Source organism: Thalassophryne amazonica, chromosome 17 (assembly GCF_902500255.1).
Source record: "Thalassophryne amazonica chromosome 17, fThaAma1.1, whole genome shotgun sequence".
In the NCBI taxonomy this organism is placed as follows: Eukaryota; Metazoa; Chordata; class Actinopteri; order Batrachoidiformes; family Batrachoididae; genus Thalassophryne; species Thalassophryne amazonica.
The window spans coordinates 3,933,786-3,956,781 of NC_047119.1; positions in this window are offsets into that span (position 1 = coordinate 3,933,786).

Below are 22,996 nucleotides of genomic sequence, written 5' to 3' on the forward strand. Positions count from 1 at the left end.
ACTAACAGCAGCTAAGCTACCTTGGTCCGCACCGACTACAGGGGCCTGGCTAGCTGTAGAAATTTCCATGGTGCGGAGCCGAGTCTCCAATTCGCCCCAGCCTGGCCTCCAAAGCTACGAATAAGCTACACTTATTACAAGTACCATTACTGCTAAAGGAGGCCGAGGAATAACTAAACATTTCACACCCAGAGCAGAAAAGTGCGGGAGAGACAGGAGAAGCCGCCATGCTAAATCGGCTAAGAGCTAGTAGCTGCGCTAAGCTAGCAGATTCCTAAAAACACACAAAGTGAATAATGTGTAAATAATTTAGAGGTGATTCAGCAGAGGGAGTGCTTTAGTTAAGGCACGTGAAGATTACACTGTGAAACAAATCGTTATCTAGTTATCTAGATCAATCTAACTGTGCAGATTAAACAGCTAACAGATACAGAAAAACACCGCTGTGCTCCGGAACAGGAAGTGATACAATACCGCAGTCATACTAAGGTCCTCCTCTCTCGATGGCTCAGTTTAGACGGGCAGCCAGCTCTAGGAAGAGTCCTGGTGGATCTGAACATCTTCCATTTACAGATGATTGAGGCCACTGTGCTCATTGGGACCTTCAAAGCGGCAGAAATGTTTCTGTTCCCTTCCCAGATTTGTGTCTCCAGACAATCCTGTCTTGGAGGTCTACAGACAATTCCTTTGACTTCATGCTTGGTTTGTGCTCTGACTGTCAACTGTGGGACCTTATATGTAGACAGGTGTGTGTCTTTCCAAATCATGACCAATCAACTGAATTTACCCCAGGTGGACTCCAATAAAGCTGTAGAAACATCTCAAGGATGATCAGTGGAAACAGGAGGCACCTGAGCCCAATGCTGAGTTTCATGGCAAAAACTGTGAATACTTATGGACATGTGATTTCTTAAATTTTTTATTTTTAATAATTTTGCAACAATCTAAAAAAAAAAAACCTTTTTTCACATCGTCATTATGGAGTACTGTGTGTAGAATTTTGAGGGAAAAATTTATTTCAGCCATTATGGACAGCTCAGTCTCACATCTTTTTTTTTTTTCGTGCTCCCGTGACGAAATGAGCCAAATTTTCGTGACAGGTTTTTTTTTAACTCACTATTCCTAACCCTACGCCTACCCCCGACCCTAACCTTAACCATAACCTAATCTTACTCTTTGCCCCCACCCTAACCATAACCACCCCGACCCCCACCCCTTCACTTTTATTTTCGTGCAGCCATCACGGAATGAATTAGAATGAATTTGTGCTGCCGTGACCAAAATGAGGCACTTTTCATCACAATATCATGAACCAATAGATTAATGTATATTTTGTGCTGCTGAATCACAACTTGCCGTGAGACCAGGTTGTTATGGAATAAGGCTGTAACATAACAAAATGTTGTAAAAGTGAAGTGCTGTGAATGCTTTCTGGGTGCACCGTATCAGGGTTGTTGAAGGTCTCAATGGAGTTCTCTGCTTCCACTCCTCTGATGTGTTGCTCAGCCGAGTCACACTCTGAAATTTGATAGTGGACCTGATGGTGACTCTGGTCTTCTCAGACTGACATATTGCAGGCTTTTATGGAAAGAACAAATGTCTGTGTGGATCCACTGGATTTGTCACACTCGGCAAAATGAGAGCATTCTGCTAAATGGAATGAACATCATGAAATAAATAATACAGCAAAATCTGAAATGAGAAACCTTTCTTATATCATAATATGGTACATATCGTATTGTCCTCCGGATGCACAAAGGTCTCAGAGTTGATGTGCATCTGCACTGGTGTCTTTCGGAAATAAGAGCCACATCTGAAGGTGATCACATGGACTTGTGGAGCAGCCTAAAGCTGTGGTCCACAGCGTCGTATGGACCAACTTGATTATTAAACCAAGTCACCAAAACTAGACACTTTGATTCAATTCACCTGAGCTGAGAGAGATCAATTTTATAAATAAAAGAAAGGAAAAAAAAGCCTCAAAATACACACACATAAAGAGAGCAACCAGCTGGTCTCCATCAAAGCAGACTGAGGAAGCATATGGCTAAATTACACATTATTTGCTGCTGGTCCATTAAGCCCAGAAACAAAAAACTTGTTTGTCTGATGAAATACTGTGATCCACAGTGCTAAATGCAGTACTCACATCCAACAACAATACACAGAATTAATTTCATTTGAGGCCTCTGTCTCTGGAATTATTAAAAAAAATTCCAAAATGGAAGAAGATCTGCAATAATCACGATCCAAAGGGTAAATACACACCAGTTTCATTAATATTAATCTCATCAGTATTAACTGTATTGCTGTTGTGTATTTATGTGTTATTTAAAGTGTCAAGTGCAAATCTTTGATATTCTAGTTCAAGTTCAAGCTCAAGTTTATTCAGCACTTTGCAATAAAATAAAACAAAACAAAACCTTCGACATCGCTGAATGGAAGAATGATGGATCATTACTACCCATAGTAATGATCATAAACCACGTGCGTCTGTCACATGTATCAAATTTCCCTCCATAATTAGTGGTCAATATAAGCTTTTTGTTTTTTTAGAAGAAGAAGAAGCAGAAAGCAAGGCTAAATTTGTCCAGCCTGTGAAAACCCAGAGTCGGTGTGCACAGTGGTGTGCATGCTCTTTAACTTGCAGGCCCCAGTTCTGATTCAAATTATCAGGTAGCAAAACATGCAACTGTGCATTTTAACAAGCTGCACAGCTCGATGTAAAGCTGACGATGAACAGGTGCAGAATCTATTCAGACTGTCTGATATTGTTCCAGTTTTTCTCCAGATGAATGTCTCCTGCACAGACTGACTTTCACAGCCCGCCCCTGTCAGTACTACAAATGACAAACTCACTGGACGTGCAGCCCATCACAGCTGTCCGGCTGCAGCATCAAACCAGTGTCTGTGTGCTGCTGCCTCACAGGACACACCGAGCCTTCCTGCACATTTCTACCGATAAAGCGGCTGCAAAGACCTCTGCAAATAATCACACAGGATATTCCAAGAAATAAAAAATAAAACAAAAACAACATCTAATTGGTTCATCACATTTTCCTTTCACAAATTAACAAGCAGCCTGCAGCCGACCTCCAGTAAAAGCTTCCCGGCATGAACAGTTTCACGCGTCTCCCTCTCCTCCGTCTGCATCACCTCATTTATTTTCATTACAGGAGCCGGTTCTGTTTACCTCACGCAGCCACCCAGCTGGTCCACTCAGGACAGGCTCAGAGGCCGCTGCAGATCCTGGTTCCGTAGGCAAAGAGACGTGCAGCCCTGGCATCCTCACATCCCGTTTCTCCCTCTTCTGCAATCTGATGCGCTGCTAAAAGCAGCGGCTCAGCCCGAACGCCACAGAGTACAGAGTAAGTCTGCACTCTGCAATAACAGACGGTATCGATGCTTAGCGTTCCTCTCGTTCCCATCCACCTTTCTGTTTTCCTCTTCCGTCACGTCTCCACCTCTCACGACTGAGGAAGCTTTGTTACCATGGAGACGCATCAGGCTGTAGCTTGCTTTATGGAGTTTGTTGTGATGCAGTAAGTTGGAGGTGCAACACACATGAAAGATTGTTTTCCAATTCTAAAAACTGTTCGTGGTGAAAAAAGTTTCGAAATGATTCATGTGCAACAGATGAGCTCTTTAAAAAATGTGACACAAACTGGTAACAAGTAAAAGCTGACACACAGCAGACTGTTTAGTTTTTTTTGCTGTTTGTTTGTTTGTTTTAATGCATATGATCAACAATCCTGTTATGTTGCAAAAGCATGCAAAAACGTGTGACTGACTTTAATCCGTGCTCTCCAAGGCAGATCGCATGCCCCGGTGATCACCGTACGTGTCTGCTCGGAGTGGGTCGTGACCATTATGCTCATCCTGCCATATGTTTTGCTCAGCTGCACCATGCACAGAATTTAAATGAGTAAGGTGTGCGGTGGGAATGTGGCGCTTTCCTTCTATCACATCAGTGAACAAGAGCAATCCGAGATTTCTGAGATTTCCAATGTCACAGACCGAACAGTCCCTGCTAAAAATCAGTCCGCCCTGCCTTAACTGCGCATGCGTCATCTGCCGCGATTCACTGATTATCACCTCCTTTCTGCTTCAAACTGCCTCCAGTCATCATGAGTCTCAGCGACAGATATCTGAAGCTTTTGTACAACAAGCTTTTCCACATAAATTCAGCATTATTTCCTCATAAAAGACTGATCAGAGCGCCGCAGCTACACAAGCTGCTGGTGCTGCGTTCACTGCGTGTCCGTCATTTCAATGCATCACCGATTATCGTGTTGTTTCTGCTTAAAACGGCCTCATTTGTTCGAATGATTTAAAAGGTTTTACTTTGTCATCTGAAGGTTAATAATCCCATTATTCCCTTTGATCACTTTGGGTGAAGAGACTGCATCTCAGATGAGCTGCTGTGGTCCCAAATGAAGCATGTGCAGTGAAGGCAAGGTGGACCGATTTTTAGAGGGGGGACCATTTGGTCTGCGAGACCGGATCACCTCCAAAATTCAGCGGGGTCTTCCATGCCCTAATGTGTATCTGTGGTGCAAATCTGTGTAGTTTTGACATAATCCTTCAAAGCGCATATAAAGGGAAATCTTGATCCAGAATCCAGATCTGGATCACCTCCAAAAATTTCATGAGTTCTTCCATGGCCAAATATGTATCTGTGGTGGAAAAGTTTGTCAAAATCTGTGCAGTAGTTTTGACGTAATCATGGTAACAGTAATCCTTCAAAGCGCATATAAAGGGAAATCTTGAACCAGAATCTGGATCTAGATCACCTCCAAAATTCAGTGGGGTCTTCCATGGTCTATTGTCTATCTGTGGTGAAAATTTGGTGATAATCTGTGAAGTAGATTTGAAGTAATCCTTCAAAACCTATATAAAGTGAAACTTGATCCAGAATCCAGATGTGGATCACCTCCAAAATTTAATGGAGTCTCCATGGCCTAATATCTATCTGTGGTGAAAATTTTGTCAAAATCCGTGCAGTAGTTTTGACATAATCTTGCTAACAGGCAGACAGACAGACAAATAAATAAATAAACACTGATGATTTTAGTAGGTCCTTGGTGGACGTAATGACCAAAATTGCACACAGTAGCTGTTCTACTCCTCCACCAGGAGTTATGACTCAAAAATTTGACTCTGATTTCAAATCCGATGCCGATGATGGCCATTAACTACTACATACGTATATGTTCAAGACTGACAAAGATGGATCAAGAAGTTACTATGATGTTTCAAAATGTGTCCCGATTTGCTATTCGGGATGAAATGGGAAAGAACAGCCCCATAAAAGTCTGTCACTTCTCCAGCTGGAACTGATGAAGCTTTTCTGGATGAAGAGTGAAGTGTCTTCAAAGAACTAAAGAAGTCCAGCTGACCTGACTCAACCTACTTGAATATCTTGGCCTGAACGACAGCTTGTACTTCTGTCACCATCTCATCCATGCAACACAACAAACAGATGGAAGTCTTATATGGACCTTGAAGACTGCTGGTGTTGATTCTTATCTCTGGATTCCACAAGATGAAAGCAGATGAGAAGATGCAGTCCAGTGCAGGTTACTTCCCCAGCCAAGGTCAGTACCCGTTTACAGCTCGGTGGACTGACTGATGCAGATTAGTGTCTTGTCACAGAGAGGTAGCATGAAATGGATTTGACCCAGTCTACATGCTAGCAGGGCAGCTCCTTATCCACTCAACTAGCTGCTCTACGGAACAGTGGTGCAGAACCAAGAAGCCAGGACTTCAGCTAACTGTAGTTCTATCACCATCTCATCTATGCAACGTCACAGCACATCTGAACCCTGGAGAGCCTGGATCTCTCTGTACACAAGCCAACAGTGGCCAAACTGTGCAGCCTGGTATGTTAATTTACTGTTTGAGGGTCCCAGCATTCCTTTGGCAGTTACTATTTTCCTCCATTCAAGCCAAATTCATGTTTCACTGAGACTTGACCATTTTCATTTTCCCAATCAGTACCAGCTATGGTGAGGCACAGGAGTCTCTCCATGTCCACCATCCCATCCAGGAATCAATCAAGAGACGATCTTCCTCTCCAGCGAGGGATTACCACGACTGATCACTGACTTAGTGGAATCAGGATAGGAATCAAAGATCAAGGCAGGATCTCGATGACTGGGCGTTATGGTGCCTATGACATTGTTTTTGTTTTTTTTTTTTATGAGCAAAATCAAACAAATACGCAAACAACGAAAACATGATCTGGCTCAAAGGTCAGGATGAAATCTCACTTTCAAATCTTAAAATCGATCAGTATCAAAGCACAGTGGAACAAAGGACTGGCAATCAGACACACATGTAACCAATAAGGATCAAAGCCAGTAATCAGGACCTAATACAGATGAGACGGACCCGGCACCACGAGGGGGCGTTTGGGGGCGACGCCCCCTCACGTCATCAACCTCGCCCCCTCGGATGTATTTGCGTCGCCTGAACCACAAAAAAACTTTAAAAAACAGCAGTAGAACGATTCTCCCATCACCCTGCTGGGAGAAGCTTTTTTCAGCTACTTTTTGGAGGGACGCCGACCGAGGGAAGACTGACGACTTGGTGGGATATCGATCAAACCGCGACAGCGGGCTGACCCGCACGGAGAAGCCGGTCTTCAGGCATCATCACTGGGCAGAGCGAGGCAGGCAGGGGTGATGGAGCAAACCCACTCAGTCCGAAATCTCCCACTTTTTGGATATATGCGAAGTCCCAGTTGACCAGCGGAGTTTAGTTCTGCAGCTTTACTGAGGTGAGGATAAAATAAAGTAAACGTGACGTGTCTGCACTGCTATGAAGGTTTATTGATCGGCTAACTTTAGCTTAGCTTTTTAGCACAGTTGATCTGAGTGAAACACGTTCATTTGTAGATGGTTAAGTCTCTTATTTTTACCAAATAAAGCTACAGCTTTTTTTCAGACACCACAAAAGCTCAACTTTAAATAACTTATTTTTTCAGGCGTTTTTTTGCCGTTTTTTTCCCTTTTTTTATATATAAACTGTTTAGTGTTTCTTTATATTTAATGAAATATTTTTATTTGTCCCAATCAGGAACATTTGCTGTGCAGACAACCAAACTTCCATTGATGAGCTGAACACCACGAAGTCCAGTCCAAAAGAAAACATCTCTGCTCTTCAAAATAGGACCAAAAGTGTCTTCAGCAGCACCACCAGAGGTCAAGCTGCAGAAGAGACCTTCATCTGGTCCCGAGAATCCAGCAGAACATCACCTGCTTCTAAATAAAAGGCTCTTTCAACAGCAACTATTTTATTATTTAAAAAAAAAAAAGCTGTTTCATTTTTAATTTTAACAATAAATGAACGGATCATTAAAATGTCCACAAATCAAAGTCCAAAGACATTTGCACAGGTAGAAGCTCTCCACTTATTGTGCTCAAATTCATATTTTAGAAATGACCTCTGTCCTGATAACAACATTAAAGGCAAATTACATATTTTGGTGAAATTACAAGTTTAAATGACTATAAAAAAAATCATCATGAGGTTTGTGTCACAGAAATCCTACTTACAATCACACTGCAGTCATTGTTTAAATTATTTCCTGTTGCATTTATAATAAACATTTGTATTTATTTAGTGTTTGTTTTTCTGATTGAAATGAGATATAAATAATCTACCAGACTTAAAAAAATGTACAAGTTTCCATGTTATTTTATTTGTCTAAAAATAAATGTCCAAGGTTCCTTATGTTAAACAAGAAATTATCTAATCTAAAATAACAGGTGGTTTTAATTTACAGATGAAAGGTTTCTAAAGAACCATTTATTGATTTATTTAGCTATTTTAATTACAAGTGTTCTAAACTTTTTTTTAACAGTAATCAGAAATTTTGCGGTAACAAAAAAACAAAAAACATTTCCAATGATTTTTCTTCAGAAAACTGCTCTATAAATGAGCAGTCCTGTGACACGTTAATGTTTTGACGCACCTCATCTCGACAGACTTATCTACACGGCTCTGTGTGGTATGCGGGAGATCACTTGACCGAGGGTCTATACTAGTGATGCCAATTTCGAAGCCTCATGAACCAATGAGCCACTGCAACACAAACTGGCTGAAAATTGACACACTGCTTCGACTCGTTTGATACAGTTTGAAGGGTGACATCTGCTGGATTGCTTTGAGAGCGAGGGCCCTGACAAATGTGGTTTGTGCTTGAAAAATAATAATAATAAAATGTCATGTGTATATTGTGTATTTTTAATGTAATAAATAGTCCCTACAGATGCACACATATGGTTCTGAAAGCCTTTATTGTAGACTATATGTAGATTTGTGTTATCATTCCTCAAACTATATTTGGATAAAATGTGACGGGAAAAGTGAGAAAGACATGTGCTTCTGCAACTGGTGCTTGTGTTGCTGTAATTTGTAAATTAGAATAGAGGGGATAGGAGACGGTGATTGTGCAACTTTCAACAATTTTTATTCAAAAAAAGAATAATGTCAACGGTGCTGGACTTTAATCGGCTCCTCTTCTGCCTCACCACCTCTCCAGATTTGGAGAAGACCCGCTTGCAAGGCACTGATGTTGCTGACATCGACAAATATTTTTTTGCCATTCTCTGTAAATTGGGATAGACTGCGACTCGTGTCACCCAGTATTTGAGCTGGTCTTCTCCTCTGGAGGTGGCCATATGTTGGGTCAAACCATTGTAGTAAAGCCATGAAGGCTTTGCTCTTCACTATTTTGAACAGCTGTGCATCTTCCACAACATAGTCCACCAGTGCCTCATCCAGATCAGCTTGTCTGCCTTTAATGGAAATACAGTCTGACATGCTGAGCTGTTTTTGTTTATGAGTATGTTTTAATCTTAGATAAAGAATAAAATACAGGACTTCCGGGTGAGCGTTTCAAGATGGTGGTCTAATGTTTTGGTGGTCCTGATCAGATGTGAAAAAAACTCCACAAAACTCGATAAATTGATTATGTATGTGTCCAAAATGACATATTATGCGTGGAGTTAGATCAAAGAAGAGACAAGGGGGTCCAAAAAGCGACAGTCAAGAGAAGACTAATTCTACAAACGCTGAGGACCAAACAAGCGTGATGCAGGCCGCAGAGCCAGACAAGGGAAGCGAGCTATCTACCGCTAAAGCCATACAGAACTTATGCGGCAGTATAAAAGAATGCAAAACGACATCAACGCAATGAAAAGGGATATCAAACAAGATTTGAACAATTTTAAGGCTGAAACCAGAAGCTGGAGGAGGTCAGTGCGGATATTCGTAACCAGAGTATAAGGCTCACTGAGACTGAACAGCGAGTGGACGAGCTCGAGACAGTGAACGTGGATATGAGAGACACACTGCTTTATTGTCTCAAACAAAAAACTCTCCAGGACAAAGTCACTGATTTAGAAGGGAGATCTCGTCGCAATAATATCCGTATTCACGGTGTTAAAGAAGGGGCCGAAGGGAGCGCTATGCTAGCGTTCATTACAGCTTTTTTAAAAGAGCAACTTTCTTTTAAAGACATGGATCTGCAGATACAGAGAGCACACCGGTCACTTGGCCCGAAACCCCGAGATAACACGATAACAAGATCTATCCTGGTTAATTTTCTCAGGTACGACATGAAAGAGAAGATATTAAAAGCGGCATGGGAAAAAAAGATAACCTTTGAGGGCAACATGATCACATTCGCGCACGACTTGCCGACGGAGGTAAACAACAAGCTTAAAGAATACAAACACATCAAAAAGATCCTTAAAGAGGAAAAGATTTGTTTTCAAACACTGTACCCGGCTAAGATGAGGATCCATTGGGAAGAAGGTCCACACGTGTACAAGGACGCGGCAGAGGCAGCTGAGGACATGAAGAAGAGGGGATACTCCGTGCAGGTGCTGCGCTCTGGTGCTGAGGACGAGCCTCCGCTTTCCCGAGGCGCACACTGGAATAAAGTGAACAGCTCGCACACCGAACGTGCCTGCGAGAAGCTCCGTGAATTTCAACGACAGCAAGTATAATTTATTTTATAATGAGGCCTATTTTTTTTTCTTTTTTCTCACTAAAGAAGACGCAGGCTGTAACATGAAGGTACATAAGATGCTTTTACTTATGCATCTCTTGAATTTAAGATAAGGACAGTGTGACATACTAATTGCGTTCACACGTTCAATAATTGAAGACAGAACTGGCGACGTGTGCCATGACTGAAAAATACAAGATACACAGATATATATATTTGTTATATATATATATTTTTTTATTAACTTGAGGTTTTTTTTTTTGACTCCCTGCAATTAAACACATTAATGGTGATCAGGACTAATGGACAATTGTTTGTTACGCTCAAAGGAGAAGGAACTTGCTTCAGGTGGAGAAGGAGTCCCTATCTTGGATAGGACTGTTCCTCCTACAAGGTTGGAAGGATGTAGTGGGTGGATAGGGCTGAACGACGCCCTAAGGTTGGAAGACTTTTTTTTTACTTTTATTTGTTCTATGTTCTAATGGTTCTTGTTCTTATTGTGATGTCGGCGTAGGTAAACAAGCATACTGGTATGACTAATAATAATTTTAGAGCAGCTTCATGGAACATAAACGGCATGAACAACCCTGTTAAGAGGAGTAGAGTAATGTCCAAAATAAAAGGGAGAAAATTCAAATTATGTTTCTCAGGAGACTCATTTGTCCCAAACAGAACACTAGAAATTAAAAAAATTTGGATTTAGAAATACGAGGTCTACTAGAAAAGTATCCGACCTTATTATTTTTTCAAAAACCATATGGATTTGAATCACTTGTGATTACATCAGACATGCTTGAACCCTCGTGGGCATGCAAGAGTTTTTTCACGCCTGTCGGTTACGTCATTCGCCTGTGGGCAGTCTTTGAGTGAGGAGTCGCCCACCCTCTCGTCGATTTTTCATTGTTTAGGAATGGCTCAGAGACTGCTGCTTTGTTTGATCAAATTTTTTCAAAACTGTAAGGCACAACTGAGTGGACACCATTCAATAAATTCAGCTGGTTTTCGGTAAAAATTTTAACAGCTGATGAGAGATTTTGGTCTGGTAGTGTCGCTTTAAGGACGGCCCACGGCGCCTGACGGTGATCTGCGCTTCGAGGCGGCAGCGTCTCGCCATTTCAAGTTGAAAACTTCCACATTTCAGGCTCTGTTGATCCACTAAGTCATCAGAGAACAGAGAACTTTCAGAAGAAGTTGGCATGAGAAGTTTATTCGGACATTCCATTGTTAACGGACATTTTGTAATGAAAGAACGTGCGGGCACAGTCGCATGTCGGGCCGGACCCGACCGCGGGGGGTCGCGACAGGAAAAACACCTCCGTTGGAAACCTTAACGGGCAAGTTGGAACATGCCCAAGCTGTTAAACAATTTCTCAGTTACTCACTTGTTGAAAGCCATCAAAAGCCGCCTGAATTTTACAAATGGTTTTCAACACGGAGGTGTTTTTCCTGTCGCGGCGCACATAGATTCACCGAGTCGTCACGGAAACGACTCGGCGAATTTGCGCGTACGTCTTTCATTAAAAAATGTCCTTAAACAGTGGAATGTCCGCATAAAGTCCTCATGCCGGCCTCTTCTGAATCTTCTCTGTTCTCTCACGACGTCCTGGGTGAATTAAGCCTTAAATTAGGATGTTTTCAGGTCGAAACAGGCCAACGACGGCGCCTGGAAGCGCTGTAGGACGTCCTGCTCCGTGGGAAGTCCTTACACCGACAGAAACACCCCATAATCTCTCATCAGCCGTTAAACTTTTCACCAAAAACCAGCTTAATTTCTCGAATAGTATCCACTCGGATATTCCTCACAGGTCCAGAAAAAATTTTTGATAAAGCAACGCGCGCCGTCTGGAGCAGCGTGTGAAACAAAGGAATTCAGCCGAGAGGGCGGGACCACATCTCACTCAAGGCCTGCCTACAAGGAAATGACGTCACCGACACGCGTGAAAAAACTCACGCATGCGCACGAGGGTTCAAGCATGATTGGTGGAATCGCACGTCATTTCAAATCCATATAGTTAAAAAAAAAATAAAAGGGTCGGTTTATTGTCTAACTAGACCTCGTACTTATTACAGTTCTTTAAATCAGGTCACAACAAGAGGGGTTGCGGTACAAATACATAATTCCCTACATTTTGAATTTATTAAACAAAAACGGGACAGTGAAGGCAGGTATATATTGGTTCAGGGGAAAATGGAGGGTAAATTGACTACTCTTCACTCTCGTTTATTTTCCACCACACTATGATCGGCATTTTTGGGAAAAAATTCTAGAAATAATATCTTCAGAGTCACAGGGTATATTAATATGCACAGGTGACGTTAATACAATATTGAATAAAAATGATACACTAATAATAAGAGGATAGTCACACCACAAAGTAAATTGTTAAGGAAGGGCCTGGATGACCTACATTTACGGGATGTATGGCGGGAGATGCATCCAACGGAAAAAGATTTTACCTACTTTTCCCCCCCCTCACGCAGTATACTCATGGACAGATCTCTTCCTGGTATTCAGGAATGATAGACATAGAATAGAAATCTGTGATATAGGTACTAGGGATATATCAGCCATTCACCAATCTATTTAACGCTTCATTTGGATATAAGACCTAAAAAGACAATATGGAGACTAAATACAAGTTATTAAATATAAAAACCGTTATAAAAGAGGTTAAAGCAGAAATAGAAAACTTTTTTGCAATTAAATGACATGAACAAGTCAATCCTAATATTTTATGGACACTTTGAAAGCTGTTATAAGAGGGAAATTTATAATCACTGAGTACAGCTATTAAGAGAGCAAAAGAAAAAACAACTTATGATCTGGAAAATACATTAAAAAGCTTGGAAAGTGAACATATTAGAATCAATCTAGTCAGACCCTTGATTAATTCGACAGGTAAGGACAAAAATTTTAGATATCCTAAAGAAGAGGAAGAAAAGAAATTAAATTTTGAACAGACATTTTACGAAACAGGACCAAGGCAACAAAATTAACTTGCTAGGGAAAATTCGTAAAAAACAAATGCAGCAATCAGTATGCGCAATAGTTGACCCCCAAAACAGGGAAACTAGAACAACAATTTAGAAGGAATCGTAAAGCATTTCAAACATATTATAAGATATTATATACACAACCTGAACAAAGTAATCTAGAAGATGTTAAAATATTTTAAAGTCATTAGATTTACCATCAATTGGAGAAACTCATGAAAGTTTAACTAAACCAATAGATATGAAGGAACTGAATGATGTTAAGAAAACTAAAAAACAATAAAACACCAGGTACAGACGGCCTGCCAGCCGAGTGGTATAAAACGTTTGAAGAAGAATTATTACCGGTATTATTAAAATCACTGAATTGGACGCTAGTGAAAATGACCACACCACCATCATGGACAGAGGCGATTATAACAGTAATACCTAAGGCAAGGATAAACTGTGCAGCTCGTATAGGCCAATATCAATTCTAAATCAAGATTACAAATTATATGCATCTATAATATCCAGTAGACTGAACTCATTTGTCCCAGACTTGATTGAGGAGGATCAGACCGGTTTTGTCAGTGGCCGACAAACTCAAGATAACATAAGACGTTCTCTTCATATAATTCACAATATTCAGGCAAAAAAGGAGAAAGCAGTACTGGTTAGTTTAGATGCTGAAAAAGCCTTTGACTTGTTAGCTGGGAATATTTATTCTTAGTCTTGAAGCGATTTGGTTTTTCTGAAAGTTCAATTAATAGTATTAGGACACTATACTCAGCACCTACAGCAAGAATGAAGATAAATGGACGTTTAACAGACCGAATAAATCTGGAGAGATCTACCCGTCAGGGCTGTCCATTATCCCCTAGTTTATTCGCCCTATACATAGAGCCACTAGCCCAGGCTATAAGAGGAAATAATAATATCCAAGGTATAGAAATAAATTCAAGAGAACACAAAATAGCGTTATACGCTGATGATGTTCTTTTATACCTCTCTAATCCAGAACAATCCATTCGGGCCCTTCTAGACTTACTAGACATATTTGGTACTTATTCAGGATATAAATTAAATATAGGTAAAACCCAAATTATGACTTTTAATTATTCCCCTTCAAAAGAGATTAAAAATAAAATCACCGTTGATGGTCTAAGAAAGCAATAGATATTTGGGGTGTGGCTCACCCACAACCCAGGTGACTTGTATAGGAAAAACTTTGACAATGTAAATAGGAGGATTAAAGAAGAGTTCACACAATGGGCAACATATATATTTGATTTTAGTGCAAGAATTGAGGTGATAAAGATGTCAGTGTTGCCTAGATTATTATACTTATTTATGTCATTGCCTGTTAAAATTCCTCACTCACAGTTTCATGAATGGGACAAACAAATCAGATTTGTTTGGAAAGGACAAAAACCTAGAGTTAAATACAGTACACTGATGATCAAAAAAGAAAGAGGAGGATTTTCCCTCCCAAGTCTATATGACTACTATCTTGCGGCTCAACTTAAAACAGTTATACAGTGGTGTGACGATGCTTGTGAGGCTAGATGGAAGGAAATAGAAAGAAAATGTGGAAATATTCCAGTACAAGCTTTGATTGGCGATCAGAAACTAACAGAAGCATGTCAAAAGGAGTTAAATCCACTGGTTTCCTTTACATTATCGACTTGGTTTGGGGTGGTGAAAAAACTAAATATGGCGACCAGATAAGAGTTTTAAGATGGGCTGCATTTGACTCAGAGTTCAAACCTAATCAAATGGATTCAGCTTTTAAAAACTGGTCATATAAAGGTATAACTGTTATGTGCAGACGCAGGTTGAGGAGCGGACCAACGTCTAACCGAACCCAGCGCTAAATAACCAGAAAGCGGTTCCACAAACAAAACGGTTTTATTTCCCCTCCAGTGCAATAATTAGTGTACAACATAAATATTTGGTTTGTCTGGCGGCAGTGATGCCGGTAACGCGTTACTTAGTAACGCGTTAGTCTAATCTGACCACTTTTTTTTAGTAACGAGTAATCTAACGCGTTAATCTTTCCAAATCAGTAATCAGATTAAAGTTACTTCTCCAAGTCACTGTGCGTTACTATTATTTTTGCATTGTGGGTCAATAGCAGCATTAAACTTGGTCTGTGGGCAGGAGGTCGGGGTTCGACTGAACTGCCCACTTTAAACGAGCTGTGAGCTTTTCATCCGTGGTTTTCTACAGCAGCTACAACTCGTCCTCACCTCTTAAAGCGCGGTGATAACAGCACACCTGCACTGAGATTTGCAAAGACATTTTTATACTTTTTTCCTCCTTTATTTAGAATTCTGAGCTGAGCCGCTCCGTATCTGCTGCTAAAAACAGCTGATCCTCCGCGACGCGTCAACAACTAACACTATTTTCCACTCAAATGCACCTAAACTCTCTTTCTGAGGACCACATGATGTGAAAACGCAATAAAACTTTCTTACCTGTAAATCTGGTCATGTTTTCTGCATAAATAAATGTTATCCATTCTTTGTGCTCAGACGCCAAAGCAGGGGCGAATCCAGATTGAATGGGGGCGTGGGGCAAGGATGTGGCCCCCCCCACAACACCCCTAGATTAAAGGTCCCGTTTTGAAGCCTTTTTTGTTTACTACAACTACTAATACTACTTATAATAATAATTGGACAAGTAAAATGTTTAGAGAGAATTTAAATGTTAGAAAAATCTTAGAAAAAAATTCAATAGTTACATTTATAAACAATGTAGGTTAGAAGTGGCAAGTTTTACTGTTACAGTGCTGTCAACAGTTAAATATGAGGTCAAGAAAGACGTCTTTATTTTACTTTTTATAAAACAAGTATTTATTTTCATTGAAGTCAAGAAAGGGTGACTATAAAGTGAGTTTTGGCAAAACAGGTATCATTGTCATGTTGAGGTGGCAGAGGGTTTGTTGTCAGCTGGGAAAAATAACTAAAAAAGTAACTAGTAATCTAACTTAGTTACTTTTCCAATTGAGTAATCAGTAAAGTAACTAAGTTACTTTTTCAAGAGTAATCAGTAATCAGTAATTGGATTACTTTTTCAAAGTAACTGTGGCAACACTGTCTGGCGGAGTGAAGGACGGCGCGCTCTCCAGCGCCCAAAAGGATCGAAGCCTCGGCACTTCTGGACTCAGATTCACCGCCAAACACCCCCCAGGTGGACACGACAAACTGACTCTGTGAAGGATGGAAAAAGGTGAGGTAAGTCAACAGAGCTACAGCAAATATCTTTCAGAGGCACACACTATCAGCAACACATTCAGGTCTGAATTTAAGCTTTATGTAAATGAGCAGCTTCTCACAACAGGTGGAGGATCATCAGTCCGTACGCCACGGCAGTGAGAAGCAAACTGCACAATTCTCATCAATGTTCAAATATACTGCGTAACAGAATGCCAAATTACTATTAATGATCATTCAGACAATAATCACCTCTGATGTGTGCTGACAGCATGTGTCCCTCACCCGTCCTCCTTCACAGGCACGATGTGTCAAACCCTGGCGCGGTCCTCAGCGTCTCACAAAACGTCACAAGGTCGAGTTCCCGGCAATTCTGCTTGAACCACTCATGGCTTAAATGCAGAACTCCATCTCATTATCAAGCGCCAGTTTGTTGTTGAAGTGGATGCCTCTGACTCAGGGATAGGAGCCATGCTATCCCAGAGCGGGAGTCCGACAAGGTTCTCCATCCATGTGCCTACTTTTCCCGCAGGTTGACCCCAGCTGAACGGAACTATGACGTCGGCAATTGGGAACTTCTTGCGGTGAAGGAGGCTCTTGAAGAGTGGAGACACCTGTTGGAGGGAGCATCGGTACCATTTACAGTTTTCACGGACCATCGGAACCTGGAGTACATCCGGACCGCGAAGCGTCTGAACCCCAGGCAAGCCCGCTGGTCGCTGTTCTTCGGGCGTTTTGACTTCCAGATCACCTACCGCCCCGGGACAAAGAACCAATGATCTGATGCCCTGTCCCGGGTGCACGAAGAGGAGGTCAAGACCGAGCTGTCAGACCCCCCTGAAACCATCATCCCCGAGTCCACTGTCGTGGCCGCCCTTACCTGGGACGTGGAGAAGACCGTCCGGGAGGCCCTGACACGGAGCCCGACCCGGGGACCGGTCCGAAGAACAAACTGTACGTCCCACCAGAGGCCAGGGCTGCGGTCCTTGACTTCTGTCACGGTTCCAAGCTCTCCTGTCACCCAGGGGTGCGAAGAACCGTGGCAGTGGTCAGGCAGCGCTTCTGGTGGGTGTCTATGGAAGCCGACGTCCGGGAGTATGTCCAGGCCTGCACCACCTGTGCCAGGGGCAAAGCTGACCATCACAAAGCCCAAGGCCTCCTCCAGCCTCTGCCAGTGCCTCGTCGCCCCTGGTCTCATATCGGCCTGGACTTTGTCACGGGCCTCACGCCGTCCCAGGGAAACACCACCATCCTAACGATAGTGGACCGGTTCTCCAAGGCAGCCCACTTCGTGGCCCTCCCGAAGCTCCCGACGGCCCAGGAGACTGCAGACCTCCTGGTCCACCACGTCGTGCGTCTGCATGGGATTCCATCAGACATTGACTCGGATCGTGGTCCTCAGTTCTCCTCCCAGGTCTGGCGGAGTTTCTGTAGGGAACTGGGGGCCACCGTCAGTCTCTCGTCTGGGTACCACCCCCAGACGAACGGGCAGGCAGAGCGGACAAACCAGGAACTGGAGCAGGCCCTCCGCTGCGTGACCTCCGCGCACCCGATGGCCTGGAGTGACCATCTGGCCTGGATCGAGTACGCTCATAACAGCCAAGTCTCGTCTGCCACCGGCCTCTCCCCATTTGAAGTGTGTTTGGGGTACCAGCCCCCATTGTTCCCGCTAGTGGAGGGAGAGGTCGGGTGCCCTCGGTCCAGGCCCATCTGAGAAGGTGCCGTCGGGTGTGGCGTACCGCCCGCTCTGCCCTGCTCAAAGCCCGGACGAGGGCCAAGAACCATGCAGACCGCCGGCGTGCCCCGGCACCTGCGTACCAGCCTGGGCAGGAGGTTTGGCTTTCCACAAAGGACATTCCCCTGCAAGTGGAATCCCAAAAGTTGAAGGACAGATACATCGGACCTTTTCCCATCCTCAAGGTCCTCAGTCCAGCCGCAGTGAAGCTGGCAGCTTCAGCTTCACTGCGGATCCACCCGGTTTCCATGTGTCCCACATCAAACCTCACCACGTGTCACCCCTCTGTGCCCCCGGACCGGCGCCGCCTCCTGCCCGGATCATCGACAGGGAGCCGGCTTGGACCGTGCGCCGGCTCCTGGACGTCCGTCGGAAGGGCGGGGGTTCCAGTATTTGGTGGACTGGGAGGGGTATGGACCCGAAGAACGCTCCTGGGTGAAGCGGAGCTTCATCCTGGACCCGGCCCTCCTGGCCGACGTCTACCGGCGGCACCGGACAAGCCTGGTCGGGCGCCAGGAGGCGCCCGTTGAGGGGGGGTCCTGTTGTGTGGCCGCTGAAGAGGAGGTACTGCTGGCCCACCACCACAAGATGGCACCCTGCTTGAAGTGCGGGCTTCAAGCACGAGAGGGCGTCGCTTTGCTGGAGGTGACAGCTGTCAACAATCAACACAAGCTGTCACCCATCATCACCATTACAAAGACCAGACTGCAACTCCACCTCCTCGCCGAGAAATCAACTACCATTCAGGTAATTTTCTGCTGACTGACACTGTGTGTGTTTAACCTGAACTTCTATTTGCAGCCGTTTTCCTGGAATGTTTCCTTATCTGGAGGATTGGCGTTTGGTGTGACAGCGACGGCTTCGCCTCACACCCCAACTCAGATAAGTGGTTGACCAGGAGCTGCACGAGTGTGTGTGATTGGAGGTGGAGGTTTTCCCTCCTTTACTTAAGACAGACTGTGGATTACTGAGTGTGCGAACTCACACTCATCTGGACTGTCTTTGTTCTCTGCCAGCAGTACCGGGTCTGACTGAAGACAGCGCCACCTGGGGCGCAGGGCTTGGCGGCTCCGGTGTTCTTCAGCCGTTGGTGGTGGAAGCTGTGTGGGGATCCAGCTCTTCTCTCTCCAGGCGTCTTCTTATCGTCGAGCCTGCCCACACGTCACCTGGTGTATGATTGACAGTCACCATATTGTTATTGTCTGTACGTTGTTGTGTGATTCACAACATTAAATTGTTACTTTTTGGCTTATCCATTGTCCGTTCATTAACGCCCCCTGTTGTGGGTCCGTGTCACGTCACTTTCACAACAGGTTAGACACCATGTTTCTAAGATTTGTGGGGCCAAGTACAATAACTTCAGTTTTATCTGTGTGTGTCCTCTGGCTTCATGGATAGATAAAGCTGGGTATCATCTGTGTAACAATGAAAATTTAAGCAATGCTGTCTAATATACTGCCTAAGGGAAACATGTATAAAGTGAATAAAATTGGTCCTAGCACAGAACCTTGTGGAACTCCATAATTAACCTTAGTCTGTGAAGAATTCCCCATTTACATGAACAAATTGTAATCTATTAGATAAATATGATTCAAACCACCGCAGTGCCTTTAATACCTATGGCATGCTCTAATCTCTGTAATAAAATTTTATGGTCAACAGTATCAAAAGCAGCACTGAGGTCTAACAGAACAAGCACAGAGATGAGTCCACTGTCTGAGGCCATAAGAAGATCATTTGTAACCTTCACTAATGCTGTTTCTGTACTATGATGAATTCTAAAACCTGACTGAAACTCTTCAAATAGACCATTCCTCTGCAGATGATCAGTTAGCTGTTTTACAACTACCCTTTCAAGAATTTTTGAGAGAAAAGGAAGGTTGGAGATTGATCTGTAATTAGCTAAGATAGCTGGGTCAAGTGATGGCTTTTTAAGTAATGGTTTAATTACTGCCACCTTAAAAGCCTGTGGTACATAGCCAACTAATAAAGATAGATTGATTATATTTAAGATCGAAGCATTAATTAATGGTAGGGCTTCCTTGAGCAGCCTGGTAGGAATGGGGTCTAATAGACATGTTGATGGTTTGGAGGATAAGTAATGAAAATAACTCAGACAGAACAATCGGAGAGAAAGAGTCTAACCAAATACCGGCATCACTGAAAGCAGCCAAAGATAACGATATGTCTTTGGGATGGTTATGAGTAATTTTTTCTCTAATAGTTAAAATTGTATTAGCAAAGAAAGTCATGAAGTCATTACTAGTTAAAGTTAAAGGAATACTCAGCTCAATAGAGCTCTGACTCTTTGTCAGCCTGGCTACAGTGCTGAAAAAACCTGGGGTTGTTCTTATTTTCTTCAATTAGTGATGAGTAGTAAGATGTCCTAGCTTTACGGAGGGCTTTTTTATAGAGCAACAGACTCTTTTTCCAGGCTAAGTGAAGATCTTCTAAATTAGTGAGACGCCATTTCCTCTCCAACTTACGGGTTATCTGCTTTAAGCTGGGAGTTTGTGAGTTATACCAGAGAGTCAGGCACTTCTGATTTAAAGCTCTCTTTTTCAGAGGAGCTACAGCATCCAAAGTTGTCTTCAATGAGGATGTAAAACTATTGACGAGATACTCTATCTCACTTACAGAGCTCAGGTAGCTACTCTGCACTGTGTTGGTAAATGGCATTGGAGAACATAAAGAAGGAATCATTATCCTTAAACCTAGTTACAGCGCTTTCTGAAAGACTTCTAGTGTAATGAAACTTATTCCCCACTGCTGGGTAGTCCATCAGAGTAAATGTAAATGTTATTAAGAAATGATCAGACAGAAGGGTTTTCAGGGAACTGTTAAGTCGTCAATTTCCATACCATAAGTCAGAACAAGATCTAAGATATGATTAAAGTGGTGGGTGGACTCATTTACATTTTGAGCAAAGCCAATTGAGTCTAATAATAGATTAAATGCATTGTTGAGGCTGTCATTCTCAGCATCTGTGTGGATGTTAAAATCGCCCACTATAATTATCTTATCTGAGCTAAGCACTAAGTCAGACAAAAGGTCTGAAAATTCACAGAGAAGCTCACAGTAACGACAGGTGGATGTAGATAATAACAAATAAAACCGGTTTTTGGGACTTCCAATTTGGATCGAGAAGACTAAGAGTCAAGCTTTCAAATGAATTAAAGCTCTGTCTGGGTTTTGGATTAATTAATAAGCTGGAATGGAAGATTGCTGCTAATCCTCCGCCTCGGCCCGTGCTACGAGCATTTTGACAGGGGTGTTGACTCATTTAAACTAACATATTCATCCTGCTGTAACCAGGTTTCTGTAAGGCAGAATAAATCAATATGTTGATCAATTATTATCATTTACTAACAGGGACTTAGAAGAGAGAGACCTAATGTTTAATAGACCACATTTAACTGTTTTAGTCTGTGGTGCAGTTGAAGGTGCTATATTATTTTTTCTTTTTGAATTTTTATGCTTAAATAGATTTTTACTGGTTGTTGGTGGTCTGGGAGCAGGCACTGTCTCTACGGGGATGGGGTAATGAGGGGATAGCAGGGGAGAGAAGCTGCAGAGAGGTGTGTAAGACTACAACTCTGCTTCCTGGTCCCAACCCTGGATAGTCACGGTTTGGAGGATTTAAGAAAATTGGCCAGATTTCTAAAAATGACAGCTGCTCCATCCAAAGTGGGATGGATGCCGTCTCTCCTAACAAGACCAGGTTTTCCCCAGAAGCTTTGCCAATTATCTATGAAGCCCACCTCATTTTTTGGACACCACTCAGACAGCCAGCAATTCAAGGAGAACATGTGGCTAAACATGTCACTCCCGGTCCGATTGGGGAGGGGCCCAGAGAAAACAACAGAGTCCGATATTGTTTTGCAAAGTTACACACTGATTCAATGTTAATTTTAGTGACCTCCGATTGGCGTAACTGGGTGTCATTACTGCCGACGTGAATTACAATCTTACCAAATTTACGCTTAGCCTTAGGCAGCAGTTTCAAATTTCCTTCAATGTCGCCTGCTCTGGCCCCCGGAAGACAATTGACTATGGTTGCTGGTGTCGCTAACTTCACATTTCTCAAAACAGAGTCGCCACTAACCAGAGTTTGATCCTCGGCGGGTGTGTTGTCGAGTGGGGAAAAACAGTTAGAAATGTGAACGGGTTGGCAGTGTACACACGGCTTCTGTTTAGAACTACGCTTCCTCCTCACAGTCACCCAGTCGGCCTGCTTTCCCGGCTGCTCGGGATCTGCTGGAAGGGAACTAACAGCAGCTAAGCTACCTTGGTCCGCACCGACTACAGGGGCCTGGCTAGCTGTAGAAATTTCCATGGTGCGGAGCCGAGTCTCCAATTCGCCCAGCCTGGCCTCCAAAGCTACGAATAAGCTACACTTATTACAAGTACCATTACTGCTAAAGGAGGCCGAGGAATAACTAAACATTTCACACCCAGAGCAGAAAAGTGCGGGAGAGACAGGAGAAGCCGCCATGCTAAATCGGCTAAGAGCTAGTAGCTGCGCTAAGCTAGCAGATTCCTAAAAACACACAAAGTGAATAATGTGTAAATAATTTAGAGGTGATTCAGCAGAGGGAGTGCTTTAGTTAAGGCACGTGAAGATTACACTGTGAAACAAATCGTTATCTAGTTATCTAGATCAATCTAACTGTGCAGATTAAACAGCTAACAGATACAGCAAAACACCACTGTGCTCCGGAACAGGAAGTGATACAATACCGCAGTCATACTAAGGTCCTCCTCTCTCGATGGCTCAGTTTAGACGGGCAGCCAGCTCTAGGAAGAGTCCTGGTGGATCTGAACATCTTCCATTTACAGATGATTGAGGCCACTGTGCTCATTGGGACCTTCAAAGCGGCAGAAATGTTTCTGTTCCCTTCCCAGATTTGTGTCTCCAGACAATCCTGTCTTGGAGGTCTACAGACAATTCCTTTGACTTCATGCTTGGTTTGTGCTCTGACTGTCAACTGTGGGACCTTATATGTAGACAGGTGTGTGTCATTCCAAATCATGACCAATCAACTGAAT